Source organism: Motacilla alba, chromosome 1 (genome assembly GCF_015832195.1).
Source record: "Motacilla alba alba isolate MOTALB_02 chromosome 1, Motacilla_alba_V1.0_pri, whole genome shotgun sequence".
Classification (NCBI taxonomy): domain Eukaryota; kingdom Metazoa; phylum Chordata; class Aves; order Passeriformes; family Motacillidae; genus Motacilla; species Motacilla alba.
The window spans coordinates 70,876,337-70,892,656 of record NC_052016.1 but is presented as its reverse complement, the minus strand read 5'-3'; positions in this window follow the sequence as shown (position 1 = coordinate 70,892,656).

The following is a 16,320-nucleotide window of genomic DNA, read 5'->3' as shown; positions in this document are numbered from 1 at the left end:
TATCCTGTTGATTTCAAAGGTTACAGAGTTTCAAGTTCTTTCTGTGCTTGCACAAATAGGTAAAAATGAGAAAACTCTACTCCAGTCAGTAGTTGAAAGATAGCTGATTAGGTTTAACAGAGCAACAGTATTAGCAGTGCCAGTCTGCGAGCTCAATTCAAGTTTCCTTTGACAAAAGCATCAAGGCCAGTTTAGTAGAATAGCTGAGTAGAATAGCTATCATTCATATTATTCAATTGTTATTCTTACCTGTTATCTGTCTTACCTGTTATCTGCCACAGATTGCTAGTAGCAGGAATGACAAAAAAAAAAAAAAAAAAATAGAAAGAGTGAAGGCATAGTGAAAGTAAAACCCTTTAATATTTTGGCAGAAAAGTTCACCTGACTAATTGGTTTCTTAATTCAGGTTTCTCTAGGTATTGTGATGAAGGACACAAGTGTTTTCTTTTGAGTTTTCAGAATACACAAAACATTATGTATTTTGTCTGGAGAAATCAGTGGCCATGTTCCCTTGCTTAGAATCATGCATTTCTTCAATTTGACATTAATTCTGATTAGATTTCCCCTCTTTAGCTCTGTGTATGGAGCTACAGTTGAGTAACTTGCCAGAATCAATAAGTATACCTGATGTCATTCTCATTTTTCACCACAGGTATACTCTTTAAGACTTTGATATACTGAGAATTTAGTAAATTTGAATAAAATCTACTTGTAGGTCTTGTAGGATGAAATTTTCATTTGTCATTAATTTTTAACATGTCTTTTCAACACTGTTATCATCCATGATGTTGATGATGCTACTCATTTTCAAGTCAAAAGTATTAATTAAAGTTACTTACACTTAGTGAAAAGGCTTAGTATCATAACATGTAATTTCATTAATAATATCTTAATTACATCCCAAACAGCCTCAGATTAATTAATTTCTTTTCTTACCATTTATCTACAAATTAATCTTACAACTTGAATTAGTACATTTATTCCTAAAAAGATTTTGATGAAACATTCCAGTAAGTTTAAAAATTATGAGTTGTAGATTTCTTTTTGTATTTTGACAAAATTGAAAGTATAATTAATTGATGATTTTACATGGTTTTTATCATAGCTTTGGCTTAGTTTTCTATGTCTATCTGGTTTAGAGTTACTTTGCATTAGTCTGGAAATCATGTACATTATTTCAGGCGATCTAGCTAATATTGATAGCTATATTGAGTAAGGAGCTTTCCTGGGTAAAAGGTTTGGTTGAATTAAAGACAAAGGAATCTACTTCAGCAATGAGAAAGCTGGTTAAAATACTGACATCTGAGTGACACTTAATAGACACTATCAAGTGTAGTCTTTATCAATGAACTGGGGAAAATCATGGTCTCTCTAAATTATAAATATGCATAGCACATACCCATGTAATATGTTCAGGAATATTTTTTTAATTTCTAGCATAGTGCCCCTGTAAAACAAGGAAAAAGACCCAAACAAACTATAGAACAGGAAAGGAAGCTGGAAATAATGGACAGAATTTTGAAAATCCAAAATTTATAAACCAAGCCAGTATGTTTGTGCATGCTTAGGTATGTTTTGAAGCGAGCCTCATCTTTAGCACTATCTCAGCATATTTAGGTTCCAAATGACTGAGAATTCAGCAATGCAAGTTTATTTTTATTTTCAGTTTTGCCTTGCTCCTCCAGCTGCTGTTCATTGTGTATACAAACACAGGAAAGCTTTGAGATTAGAAAATAAGTTTTTTGAAGTGCAACAGAAACAGTACCATCCAAATCAGTTATGAGATTTTGTCTTGCTGTATTTATTAAATTTTCTCAGCAGGTTCTGCATGCTCAGCAACAGCCAGCTCTTCACTTCCATAAAGCAACATCTAAGCTCCATAAAGGATCCATTTTCTCTAGAATCCTAAAGACAGTCCTGACACAGAAGAATCACATAGAGAAAGCACTTTCATCAGGCACCATCTGATAAGAACATCACAGAACCATCATCTATTCCTCTGGCGGGGGTGGTTAGTGTCTTTAGCCTAGTCATGTAGAACTGTGATAATTGAGGTGTCTCTGCTTGGTCACAGTTGGTGTCATTCTTATGCAGTTTGTTGGCCAGTGGGACTAATACAGCTGTATTGCAGTAAAAGTCAAATTGTACCAGAATACATGGAAGCATCACTCAGGAAAAGGTTTTGGTGCTTTGCTCATCTAGACATTTCTTCTTGCTTGCTAATAACTGTTGCCAGAGATTTTTTTTCACCTTTTTTCTAACCTTTCTATGCTTTTGCTTGTTAAGATATATATTTTTTTTTTAACCAAGATCTGTTTCTTGAAGTAAAAAGTTTTCATAAAAAATGTGAGTTATGATAAAACTTTCTAAGCTTTAGGGTGAAATTATTAATTATAAAAGGCCACTACAAAGAATAGACCATGGGCTTAGTGGTTCAGGTAATCATCTCAGGAGTGAGCAAAATTTTAATGTCTACACTAAGTTACTTAAAGCAAGAATCAAATTTGGCTCCTCCTGAAGTCAAACAAGTACTCTCATGCCTCAGTGTCTTTGCAGGAATTATTTGTTTAGTGATAAATTTCCATTTTTTTCCTGGTAGAAAATGAAAATTAATTTCAACATTTTGACATTTTATATGTAAAATTAAATTCTTGTTTAGCTGATGGTGTTTATATTTCTGATCAAATTTACTGATTTGCTTCCCACAACCCCAATTACAGAGATCTCCTGTATTCTGATGGCTCAAATACTTAGTTGTTTATTTTTACCTTACAATAAATCAAATGGTTTTGTTTTGTGTCTGAAATCTAGTACAGATCACATCTTTTTCTGATGTACATTTTCACAAACACTCCTTTTTTATGAATCCAGATAAAAAGTGATATTCACAACATTATCCTTGTACAATTGAAAAAGAGAAATACAAGAATACCTGATACAAGCAGACGAAATATCAGATTCTGTTAAAACATATCTAAGGCATAACTCCTACTGTTCAGCTGACAGCTATGTTTCATCTTCTACTTCCCCAAATAAAGGCAAATAGTACAAATGGGATGAGCAGCAGGGAAAGAGGTTTTAATTCCTTAAAAAAACAAATTAACCTCTTGAATGACCAAAAGTATCCCCAACAGTCGCTAGCTGCTACTTCACAGGACTCCCATGGTTTCTGTGTTGTATCTGCCACTTCATTATACCATGCATATCTCAGAGGAACTCAAATAACTCTTGAAGCTTCTGTTTAGGCAACTGGCTCAGGTTCTGTATAAATCTTTTTTTTGTCCAAGCTTACCATACAAATATAAGCCTGAAACAGAATTCTTTTGTACCACAGGCAGTTAGATCATATGAATTTTTCAGGTGCCCCTAATCAGTGTAATTTCATTCTGTAAATGTCACTACAAGGTAAATGTATTGTAAGTAGATGGTGTCTATAACATATTTTGATTATTTAACTTTTTTAATGAACATTAATAATACTACTGGTAATTATGCATTCTAACCACAATGACTTATGCTTCAAAACTACCTTTGATATCTACATGTAGGCATAGAAAGTTGGCAATTTAAATCAAAATCATCAGTTAGTATTTGAAAGTTATGTAAACTGCCATGATATCATATTTAAGTAACAGTAGCAATTTTCATGGCATCTGAGCACTCAGGAAGGCTGCCAATCTACATTTCCCAATGCCAAAAAGAAAGTGCAATTTATAGTTGCTGGAAAGTAAAGCATCTGCTGTGTTCTATATTCTTTTTTACATTAATTTTTGCCATTAATTCTCTCTTGATATCAGATGCAAAAGTAGGGGCTTTCAAACATTGTTCTTACTAAGCTTTGAGGTGAAATGTCTCAATTCAGAAAACTATACTTATGATTTTGGGTTTTTTTTGGTTTTTTTTTGCTTCATCTTTCTCTTGCTTTACAAAGAGGGTTACACAGAATTTCTTTTGGAACTGTCTAATAAGTCTCAGAATATGAGTTTCCTGTGTTGCCTGGGAAACAGCTTTAGGTAAAGCAAAAAAAACCCCACATTTAGTTTGGTATAAAAATGTTGACTTAGAGAACTATACTTTTATAAGTTTAGAGTTTTAAGTATGTTGGCACCTATTATTGCTTGTGCAAATGATAAGGTTCCTACAAACATGGTCATCTTTATATGATGAATCTTTCTGTTGGGCCCTCAGCCAGAAAAGCATTAAATAACATTATGGACTCACTGGACAGTTGCCATGGAATTTTCCACCAGGCAGTTTGTGAACTGATTATGGATCCTTCATAAGCTGCAGAGAAGTTCAAAGGCATCATTAATTACAGTAAAATCAGGATGAAAATTGCAAGTATCCGCTTTTAAAAAAAAAGCATCAAGTTCAAATGACTCACGGACTTATCAGTGAACCCAGCTCCAGACTCAACACTGAAACTCACAGGTGCCATAGGAATTTCTTTGAAACCCATCTCAGGTGTTTCTCTCAGGACACACTTTACTTGCCTGATTGTTAGCATCTTGTGTCTTTTAAAATGCTTTAAAATGTACCTTCTCTAAGCCCCCCTGAACATCTTTCATCCTGTTTAGACTTCCTTAGTACCATTGGCCATTTTAAATAGCACCAGAGAAGGAGATTTTGGTAACTGAATAGATCTCAAAGTATTAAAAGGACTTTGGAGCCATTTGGCTTCATCTCAGAGATATGCTAATCTCATTTGCAGACATTGAGAAATGATTTTAGGTCACCCATGAACTTCACCTGTAGCTGTATCAGAGTCACAGAAAGGCTTGGGTTGGAATCCATACTAAAGGTCATCTAGTTCCAATTCCCCTATCATGGGCAGGGATACCTTCCACTAATTAGACAAGGTTGCTCAGAGTCCAATCTGACCTTCCATATTTCCAGGGATGACACATCCACAACTTCTCCAGGCAACCTGTACCAAAGTCTCCCTTCTTTTCAATAGCTTCTGTGGATTTCTTGGATATCACAATAGCCTTGAGTCTTCAGTCTTTCAAAAAAAGAAGATTTTCATGTCTGATTTCAGTAGGGGACTACGGCTGGTGAAATTTGGCCAATTCCACTTACCCAGTGGCAACATATGCATGGGTATCATTTCAGAAACATCATAATCCTCACTCTTCCCTGCTGGGTACATTATGATGTGAGAATGTCTGAAGGCACTTTTGAATGGAATTGCGTTGATAGAGGAAAGGTTGTCTGGATTCTGATTCATCTCCATGCTGGGATAATGGGGCTGAAGGCTTTCTAAAATGAAACTGGTTCATGACCACCTTGTTTGGAGCATATATAGGTACATATATATATGCATGTATGTACTTATACCCTCTTCATTTTTATAAAGAGAAGAGTTGGGATTATGGTGGAATTTATGCAAAAAAAAAAAAAATTGAAAAAAAGTGGGAAATAATCAGAGACCTTCATTAGTTGTAGAGAATGAGTTCATAAAAGCCCTTTGAGCAAGTGTTTATGCAATTCTGTTGACACCCTTGAAACATTTGGGATGACAAATGTAATTCCTATATGAAATGTTAATAGTTTTAGTCAATATTTTTCATGTGTGCATCACACAAAATGGTTTCTCTCACCTGTTTCAGGATGCATGCATGATACCACAAAGTAAAAAATTCTTTTCAAGAAAATCTCAAAATACTATGAAAGTATTTAAATGCAGTGCTTATTGTTCAAGAACTTACCTGTGACAAAATATAGGAATTTTTTTTCTTTTTTTTTTTACTATATGTTCACTCATTAGTTTCATTGTGCTCATTTTTGCTATATTTGCAATGCCATCAGTGTAGGACTATGTGTAGTGTCTGTAGATGTGTGAGGGAGGATGTAGAGCAAAGAAATACAGAAACTCTTGAAACACTTTATTATTGCAAGAAGGAGCAAAATGCCACATTTGCTGATGACCAAACTGGCTGCTGGCTAACATCTTTCTACTCACCAGAATTGCATAACTCTTTTTAAATGCTCTCACTTATGATTTATTGTGTTCTGTCTGTTCAGTATATTAAAATCAGATATAGTAAAGTTCTGAAATAGTTGTCTTACATGATATTAATTATGCCCATAAAATTTTTAATGGGAGGGTCAACCCTGATTAAGTGCTTTCTGCGCTCTTAGCTGTAATACATCTAATATAAAGTTGATTTTAAGTATTATTTATATGCACAAAATTATGGGCAGGAGTTTCCAACTCCTTTAAAATTTTGTTAATTTCTTTATTGGTTAGTAAATTATAATCATACACTTTATGGTGAATGTGAAAGATATCCAGAAATTCAGTAAACTCACTTTTATTGTAGTTGCCAAAATGTTGCCTTGATATGCCCAAGCTGTTTTAGAATATTGGTCACACAGCTCTGAGAGGAGACAGGTCACAAATAAGTTTGTTTCAGGGTGAGAAAAAAAAAACTCCATTCCACTCCCAAGAAGAGACTGAATCCTTCACCAATATTTTACTGCACCTACTAACGTACAAACAGTAACAACATTGTCAGAGGAGGACCCCAGGAATAATTTTTGGTTATACAGAAGTTGTACTGCAATGTGAGTGCAATGCCCAAAATTTAGTGCTCTGGACAAAGTAGTAACAGACAGACAATTTTCTATAGGAAGTTGCAGTCTAGATTGCCCCATAGGCCTCTTTAAGGCAAAACCAGACCAAGTTAAGCACTTCTTTTGCCATACAGACCAAAGGATATGATGTGCTTATTAATATATATCTCTAAGGATTTAGACATCAAAACAAAATGGAAAACATAATAAAAATATTGTTATGACTATCTAGGGCTTTCCTTCTAAATAAAAGCATATTTTTCTGGATTTTTTGAGATCTTATTCACATTTGGAGATATACACAAACATGTTTTAATAGATTAAATAAGGCGATTTCATACATATATGTTTGTTGCCTAAAATTAGATGAGACTAATTGAAAACAACAAGTAAAACTGCAGATATGAATAATAAACTGTAGACACTGATTCTGTACAGCAAGAAAGAACCTAGTATCTATCTGCATGGGTTATGAGAACTGTCCTTTGCCTTGGTTTGCAGTAATTTGCTTTTCCTTTTGCTTAGATTAGTAAATTCAACAGAATGTTTCTGTCTTTGTAAAGCATAATATATACTACAGTTTTCTATAAAAGGTTGCTATAACAATGGTAAGCTATATTTTGTACTACTGCTAATATTTATCATGGGGAGAAATCATTCCTTTTTCCTTAGACTGTCCGAATGATAGGTTTTCGTATAAGACACAACAAGATGAGCGTATAGGTTAATATAAGGGTTTATAAACGAATAATTCAGATATTTTCAATTTTACTGAGAATAAATCAAAGACATTAATACATTCATTTTCATTGTCTACTCCTAGTGTTCAAGTAGGCTCAGCAATCTTAGGAAATTAGGTAGTTTATCTTTAGTATAACACTAGACCTTCAGGAAGAACTATTGTCCTTGGGTGTCCCTTCAGTCTTGAGCATGCATAACTGTGAATGCAGATGAACAGGCTGAGTGTGTACGAGGGCACAAAGAGTGACGTGTAAAGAAATTGGTGTCAGAAACATGGCAGTTCTTGAGGACTGTGGAGAGACCATAGCAGGAATAGTATTGTACTTAACATTATTTGTTTCCTATGCCTTGAGCAGAATAATTTTCCTGCTGATCTGTTTAGTGAGAGAGACAATATGATTCTCTCAAGTACTTTCACTTGTACTGTAAGATTTAGCCACTTGTTTGAAACTTTTTCGCTATTGAAATTACTGCATATCAGTAATATACTACAGTAAAAATTATATTTAAAATAAAGTTAAAATTAATAAGCTGCATGATTCCCCGCAGAACACTTTAAACTTTTGTTATTGATAGTTTGTCTTCTTTTCAGCTATATAGACATTTTAAACTATGATTTGGAAGTACTCTATAATCTAATCCCATTATTTTGGCCTGAGAATATAGTCAAAAGTTCAAGTTTCAGTTCTTTGTTTCCAGTAGGAGAAGAAATTGATGAATTTGAATCACAAGTTTCTGATTCAATTATTGTTGTTTTTAAAAGGGATACAAAGGAGTTTTCATTTTTATTAATGATTCCAGGATGATTCAAAAAACAAGGCATATCACTTCTATTTCCTGTATCTTTTCACTAATAAGCAGATCATTCAGCAAAAGCCTTCCCCCTGCCCGGAATTCTACTGCTACTACCTGGCTTCTGCACTTTTCCATTATTATTTCTTTGCCCAAACCTCAACTCATGAACCTACTGGTATACTTGTAAATGCTGTTCCCATTCCATTTAGATCATATTCTTGAGCAGATTTCATGTACCTTTCTTGAGAATGGATTTTTGCCTAATAAGGATATTTGAGTTTCAGAAAACCTTATTTTTTTCTGGAGTATTTAATGAAGAATGTTGATTACGACCACCAGTTTCAATGGTATTTTCTTTATCACAAAGAAAGCTTTCTTTGCATTTCCATGGCTGAGTTACCAGCTACAGCTGGGCTTACTAGTATGTAACTGGGACAAGTAATCAAGGAGGCTGTATTAGGCAGGCTCAAATCATTAGCTCAATCATTATCAAACTTCTGTGAAGAAATGGCCTATTTCATTTAGCAGTTTTCCATAAAATAGCTTGGCACAGTTCCTAGTAGAGCGCCTTTCAGGTACTGTTACTGGTACAGAGGCGCAGAGGTGGCTGCTCACTATAAGGTGTAAATAGAAGGCCCAAATTTCATTCTGTGGTCTGGAGCCATGTGCTGAAAAATTGTCAGGTTTTGTTTCATTAGAACTCAAATTTGTGAGTACATAGTTATTATAAATAGCTTATTCAGGACTATAAGTGGCAGCTGGAATCTGTAATAAATAGTGCTGTTCCTAGCTTTTTCTTCATTGGTGTAGAAATAAAATGTGAGACCTCTCCTCTTCCTATTCACCTTTGGCCTCTTCCAAACCACGTGCAGATGAATGTGATAAAAAGACCTGACAGGATCTGTATTTAGACTTATGCTAAAATGTAGGAAGCTTACTGAAATGGGACAGTCCAGTGGATTTGTCTGAAATGCCTTCTGAACTGAATCTATACTCAAATTTAGCCCTTGTAAGACTGTGGGCCAATACAGCATTTTATATGCATTATCCTCTTTATTATAGTCGTTATTGCAGCCCTGTCTGCACTGTGAACACTGAGATTAGCTAATCAGCAGACACATATTTTGATGGGTCTGGAGTGACAAATCTCAAATTGACCAACTAGCTGTCTGTGAGATCATCCGTGTAAGATTTAACCATCATGTCTCTGGACATGAGAGAGCATTTTAGTCAGGCTCAGACTGGGATATCAATGTAAAATTGTAAATACTTCCTGCTCAGCTACAAATACACTTTAAAGGCAATGGGGATATCAATTTCTGGTTTGGACCTTTTCTTAAATTCATAATTTCTTTTGTCACTGCTGATGTTATTAGTGATTCATTTCTCCCTAGTCTACCTGCATGACATATGGTTCCATTAGTTACTTCCCACCCTTTTCTTTGTACTTGGTGGCATCAATCACCTTATATTTAATTGAAAAGTCATTGTGGCATATATTGTGAAGGAGTTGGTGGAAGTTTATAATAGGTAAGAGAACTCCTGTAATGAGAAATTAGACACCTTGCTCATATTTAGACATTTCAGACAGCTAGTGCTGAGTTCAGCTGATCAAAATAGGCATCTATTGCCATTCAAGATGTTATTAGTGTCGTTCTTCTTTTCCTTAGACAAAGGAAACAGACTTTCTGATGATGATATTTAGTGTCTATCAACTCCATGAAGATGTCTTAGACATCTTTGGGTACTGTCAATGTATAGAGAAATAAACAGATTTCCCTAATTTAGATAAAGTTAATGTTACTCAGTATAATTTTCAATCATCATTTAGTTTAGCTTTTTTGGTTTTGGTTTTGAATGAATGATTGTCCCAAGACTTATTTTCATCATTATTGCTTGTTTGTGGACACTGTTATTGATGACTGCATATTTTTTAAAGTTAAATAAACAGCAGGATTTTTTTTTTTTTAATGCGTAAATAACTGACACCTGTGAAAATATGGAAATGTACCAATGTCTTAATTAATGGATAACTAGATAAATATATCAAATATATTTCCAACAAATTGCTTTAGCTTCTACATAAACTTTAAAGTAACCTATGCTGACTTCTAAGTTTTCTCATGAAAAGGATCATCAAGTGAAGGAACATCAAGGTATACGCGAACTAGATGTTTGTAGCTAACACAAACTTATCACTAACCAATAGGCTAAATTCTGAACCTTAATACTAAATGAACTTCCCTTTTTTGTGCATGCAGATACAGACAGTGGTGACTTTTCTACCGTGTCAGATGAAGGAGGAAAAAAAATCAAAAAAGTTAGAGGCACAAAGCTATCATTTTTCCTGGGTTAGTTGCATTCCCTAGTGATTCTACTGAGTGATGGAGGTTCCATGTAAAGATCAATGACACTGAAAACTGGTTTATAACTCAGTATGACAGCTAGTATAGTCTCAGAATTACTTTGCTGTAATCTACCCTGTCTTTCTCAGTTAGCAAACATTATCCCACGTACAGTTATGCCAAATATAGGCAAAACAGATGCTTTGTACAAGCTACAACTAATTTCTAACTGCAAATTTATAAATATAAAGACATTGATTGCCAATTCAAAGTGCATTACATCAGTGTTAAGAAGAGAAGAAAGAAAAATATTTTTATACTATGATGTGTCCTCATCAAAGCCTAAATCTTTATTGCTGTTCCTGGGGAAATGGGAATGCAGTGACAGGGATGGGTAAAGATAAAACTAAAAGGTGGAGAAAATCCTGACAGAATCCATTCAAATAGAAATGTAGTTCCAGTTCTTTTTGGTAGAGGAAGGTACATTAAATAGAACAGTTACAGTAGATGTAGAGTAATAAATAAATTAATGTCCCCTGAATAGAATATACCTGAAATTTCCACATAAGTTAATCATAAACATCTTGACAAAACTGCCAAGTTAGATATGTGGAGAAGAAAAAACCTTAACCACATTTTTGCTCTTATGAATGCTGTCCTTTGAGTAGTAGCTGTAGTGCGTTAATATATATACTTTCAGAGAGTTTCACTTCCCTGTGAAACAGTAACAACAGTCACCCCCCGTCTCCAGACTAGTACCATGGTACTAAATGAATTTAACAGTCGGTGCCTTTTTTCTTTTTTTCTTTTTTTTTTTCTTTTTTCTTTTTTCTTTTTTCTTTTTTCTTTTTTCTTTTTTCTTTTTTCTTTTCTTTTGATTTTTTTCCCAGGTTGTTTTTTAGACATGTTTTTTAAGCATTTGGGAATGTTGTTATCTAGTCTCTTGGCTAAACACTTTGAGTGACCATACAAGTAGTGCTGTTAAACTTAATTAAAAAATTTTAAATTTTATTTAAATTAAAATGGACTGTTCTGTTTAAATAAAATGACACCGATTAATTAGAACAGTTTCCAAGGGTTTTTTACAGGACTGATTTAAATATAGTGTCTCTGTAAAGAGAATAATTTCTCTCAGATGGTGAAAACTAACTTCCTGATCTTTTCCTTTGCTTGAGCAAGTGATAACGGGGAAAATCTCTTAGTTTTTGTATTATCTTATCTTACATTATTTTGCTATTTCTTATGCTACTGCCTAGCATAAGAAATTCCGGGACTCAGGTAGGAGTTCTGGGTTTATTGTAGTACACAAGCTATTACAACATTTAGAAATGAAACTGTAAAAATTGCTTTTACTGTTTTTTGCCTGAAAAAATTAGTAAGAGATCTTGGTGCTGATATTGCAAAGTCCATCCATTTATTGTGATTTTACACAAAATACTTTAGCCCTCACGATCTACAGAAATGCTGCAATTTGAAAAAGATGATACTAAAAGTTACATTATGCTCAGAAAAATGTATTCATCCACTTTAGTGTATGTTTTTTCCAAAGAAATGTGGTTTCCCTTCAATGACCTGCTGTTATAAATTATGATTTTAAAATTCTGGAGTGATGAGATCTGCTAAAAGAGCTTGTGAATAACTCTTCTCACATCATCAATGAACATTTTCCAACACATGGTAGTGATCTGCTTGAAACTCCCTTCTGGGAATTCTGCCTTTCAGAGTGCAGAGAGATGGCAGATTTAATTCTTACATAACAAAGTCACAGAGTTCTAGTAGTTGAAGCTCTGAAAGCATTTCCATGACAAATTTCTCTTTTCTTTTCAGGACTATATAGCTAAGTTAAAAACAAACAAAAAACCAAGCAATGTTGGCAGCAGGCAATGTTTTGAATAGATCCTAGCAGTTGCTGAGGGGTAAAGAGAAGCAAAGATGATTATTCTATATAATAACCCTGTGCTGCTTTTGTAAAAAGAATTTCCTCCTTTCCCTTGGGCCAGTTCAGGTCAGCTGTCCTGGCTGTGCTCCCTCGCAGCTTCCTGTGCCCCTGGTCACCGGCAGAGCATGGGGATCGGAAAAGCCCATGACTTAGGGTAAGCACTACTAGCAGCAACCAAAGGATCAGTGTGCTATCAATGTTATTCTCCTACTAGCTAATGAGAAAAAATAAACTCTATCCTAGCTGAAACAAAGTCATTATCCACCCTTTATTCCATACCATAGAGCACTATGTTCAGAATATAAACTGGGAGCACTTGTCTGGGAAGGGTTCATAGCTGCCTGGGCACAGGCTGAACATTGGGCAGTAGCTGGTGAGGAATTTTACAGTGCATCACTTCTTTCCTTGGGTTTTATTCCTCTTTCTCCTTTTCAATATAACCATTAATATTATTAGTATTTATTATTGTCATTATTTTATTTTGTTTCAGTTATTAAACTGTTCTTATCTCAGCACATGAGGTTTATTTTTTATTTCTAATTCTCCTCCTTTTGGTTGTCCTGGAAATTACATTCAGACCTCCAACTCATAGGATGTTTCCTGATAAGTGGAGCTTGGTGGATACACTTGTCAGGAGAACAAAAAAAAAAAAAAAAAAGCCCACACAAAGTAAGGATGGTTCAAAAACCTGTGACCTTGGTGACCTAATTGGTCTTTTATATCAACAGTCTGAAATTAGAATATTTTTCCTCACAACAGAACATTATGTGAACCTGTTATGGATGTAGATTCTTAAAACAAAACCAGGAAGAACAAAAAACCCACACATTCTCCAGCACTAAAAACCTCTCCTTTTTTAAGGTTAGACTACCAATTTTTTTTTGAAATAACACTTAAGGAAAACATTTTGTAAGAAATAAAAACTATAAGAGTATTTTTAGATTGTTGACCTTCCATCTACCAAAAAATATCCTTTCTCAAAGGTATTATTCTTATCAAGTAATACTTATTTGGACAATCTTCTGCTATTTACACTATTCAATAAGACTGATTATACAGACTTAAACCAAGGTGGAAACAAATTATTTAGCATTATCTTTTGGATTACTTTCCCTCACAACACAAAAGATTAAACATAATCATTCCAGCTGGAAACACTTTTTAGCTTAATCAAAGACAAACTCACAAAAAATTTTACCTGTTATTTCTATGGTTTATAAAAAAGCCTCTAAATAAAAAAAAAAGTAAAAACAATTAAAAAATGTAATTAGAGTTTATCATGATAAAGTACTTAGATAAGATTTTTCTGGTTTTTAGTTTGTTTTTTTGTTTTTTTTTGTAAGGAAAACTTTTTCACATGGTATGTTGAGAGAATAGAAAGAATAGATAACTATTTTTCTCTAATCTAGAGTGTATTTGAGGCATTATGCAAGAGCTTGGTTTTTGAGGTTTTTTTCATTTTTTTTAAATCAGTATAGTAAGAAAAATACCTTGTTTGCTTTCCAGATACATTAGTAAAATAGTATAGTGCTAGCTTCCAAAATATTAATTGATTTTTCAAAGTTGCTTTGAAAGATATATCATTGTGTTAGCAATTTTGAAAGTAATTTGAACTTATAAATAGATGTCTAACAAGAATTTAGAAGATCAACATTTTATTTTCATGTCTTCAATGAACATTGTGACTGTTTGTGCTAGTGTTTTTTTCCCATGCCATCTTCCTTTCTATTCTTTGCCACTTTCATTTTTTCAGAGAGTTTCTATTTGGAAGCCCATTTTAAAATTTATTTTTGGTAATAAGTTTAAGCAAAATTTTAAGACAATAAAAGCTTCATTTCTATTTTCTGTTGTTTCCTGGGATCAGCCAGAAATTATTGTTTAATGGAATGGGTTTTGGTGAGTTAGAATGACAAGTCTTTTTTTTCCAGACTTTTTTGTAATTGAACCTTTCAAAACCTGTTCATGGAGATTTCAATGAAATATCTCTTTCTGCACAGAGACTTTAACATACTTTCTGTCTTTAGTCCGTTAAGGCCTTTTAAAGATCCCATGTCTTATCATATTACCAGCCCTGATATATCCACTTATTGCTCAGCATAACAACAGCAGATTTATATTTTCTATTTTGCAAGCTTATTGGTTATTTTTTTAACATTTATAATGGTGGGAGGTTTGTAGGAGTGAGTTTCCTATGGGAATAATTCTGATCTTGTCATAGTTCATGCTCAGTGCCACAACCTTGGATGTCCTACAGAACCGGGACCTGAAGGCTGGCCAAGAACTCATTCTGCTTACATTCTATTCAGTTACAAAAAAGTGATGATCTCCTGGAATTTAGGATCTGGATTTATAAATCTGGAGTTATACAGAGATTAGCACTTTAATTTTTTCTAAATAAAACAGACAAACATTTTAATGTGCCAGTTTTAATAGTTTCTGTCATACAGGATGAAATGTGCTGTTCATAACAACAGGAAATTTTGTTCTATTAGGAAGAGTCGCACTTTTCCCTTTAAAACCCCAAAAGCACTTAGAGGCTCTTAAGATTAAAAGGGAAGCAAAATAATTCCCTAATACCATACTGAATTCTTTTCACTTGGGTGGCTGAATAGCTCAGAATAGCAGTTACCTTGAAAATAAATGACTGTGCTAAAAGGAGAATTAATTAATTCAGATAAAGTAAATAAACTCTGTGAACTGACTAATGTAGCAGAAATTACTGGATGCTGATACTGCTGTTTTAATTATTAAGTCCACATTAATTAATTTCAGAGCTACCTTTTTTGAAATCCACAGCTTGACCAACATTCAGAGTACAAAACATGCCAAAAGCCAAATTTTGCTTAGTAACACATTTGCAAAGGCTGGAACCAAGTCTTCACACAACTAAAGGTGATGAACTTTAAAAGAAAGTGACAGTTTCAATAAACAACACAGGATCCAAATAATTGTGAGGTACTTCCTTGACCACAAACTGAGAAACAAAATTTGATTGTGTCAACCTATTTCTTTCACAGAAGGAGCTGGACTTCTTGTTAATTGCCAATATGGTTCTGAATATAAAGGGAACTTAATGTCTCTTTGAGAATTGCAGTAAAATCAGTGATCATGACTACCCATGCAGAGCTCCTAGACACAGTGAGATTCAGTCATGACCCGCTGTGACATTACAATCTCACTGAACTTAAGAATGTGTGAATGGTTGAGAATGAGTTACATTACATTTACCAGTTAGTGCTGATGATTCTTGTACCTACGGACAAGAGTATAAACAGTATAAAACCTATTTGTACTATACTTTTTTCCCTTACACATCACATGTGAAGGACTTTCAGATAACACCATCACTGAAGTACCTATTTCTGCTGGGGAATGCTCAGCAGGGATTTTACCGTCTGTACTTTATTCTAAGAAGACAAAAAGTAAGGCAATAATGTATTTAAGACTGTCTTTTGAAATTATTACTTCTATAAATTGCTAAAAAAATTTACAGCCAGCAAATTTATATGTGCAGCGTCACACAGCAGACAGCAGTAATATATGTATGGTAACTAAAAGATACATTTCCAGAAGAATTTTGTTCTCTAATCCCTCATCATTTTGTTTGCTTCTTAAAATGAAAACACCTCTAGTAACGATTTCTCCTGACAAGCTGAAAGGCACTGAACAGAGAACAAGTTTAATAAAATGCTTTAATTACAATCTTTAGTATAACTTCACTTTATTTCAATACCTCTTATGAACATCTTAATCACTTGCTTTTTCTTGCTTTCACTTGAAGCAAATTTAAATTTTTTGGAGAACTCTACATGCAACTTCAAGGATAACGCATGAATATCTTTGAGAAAACCACAGACAAACAGCTGTAGGAAAAGCTCTTATGAAAACTTTGTGTAATGTACTTGAATTAAAAACATTTAATGA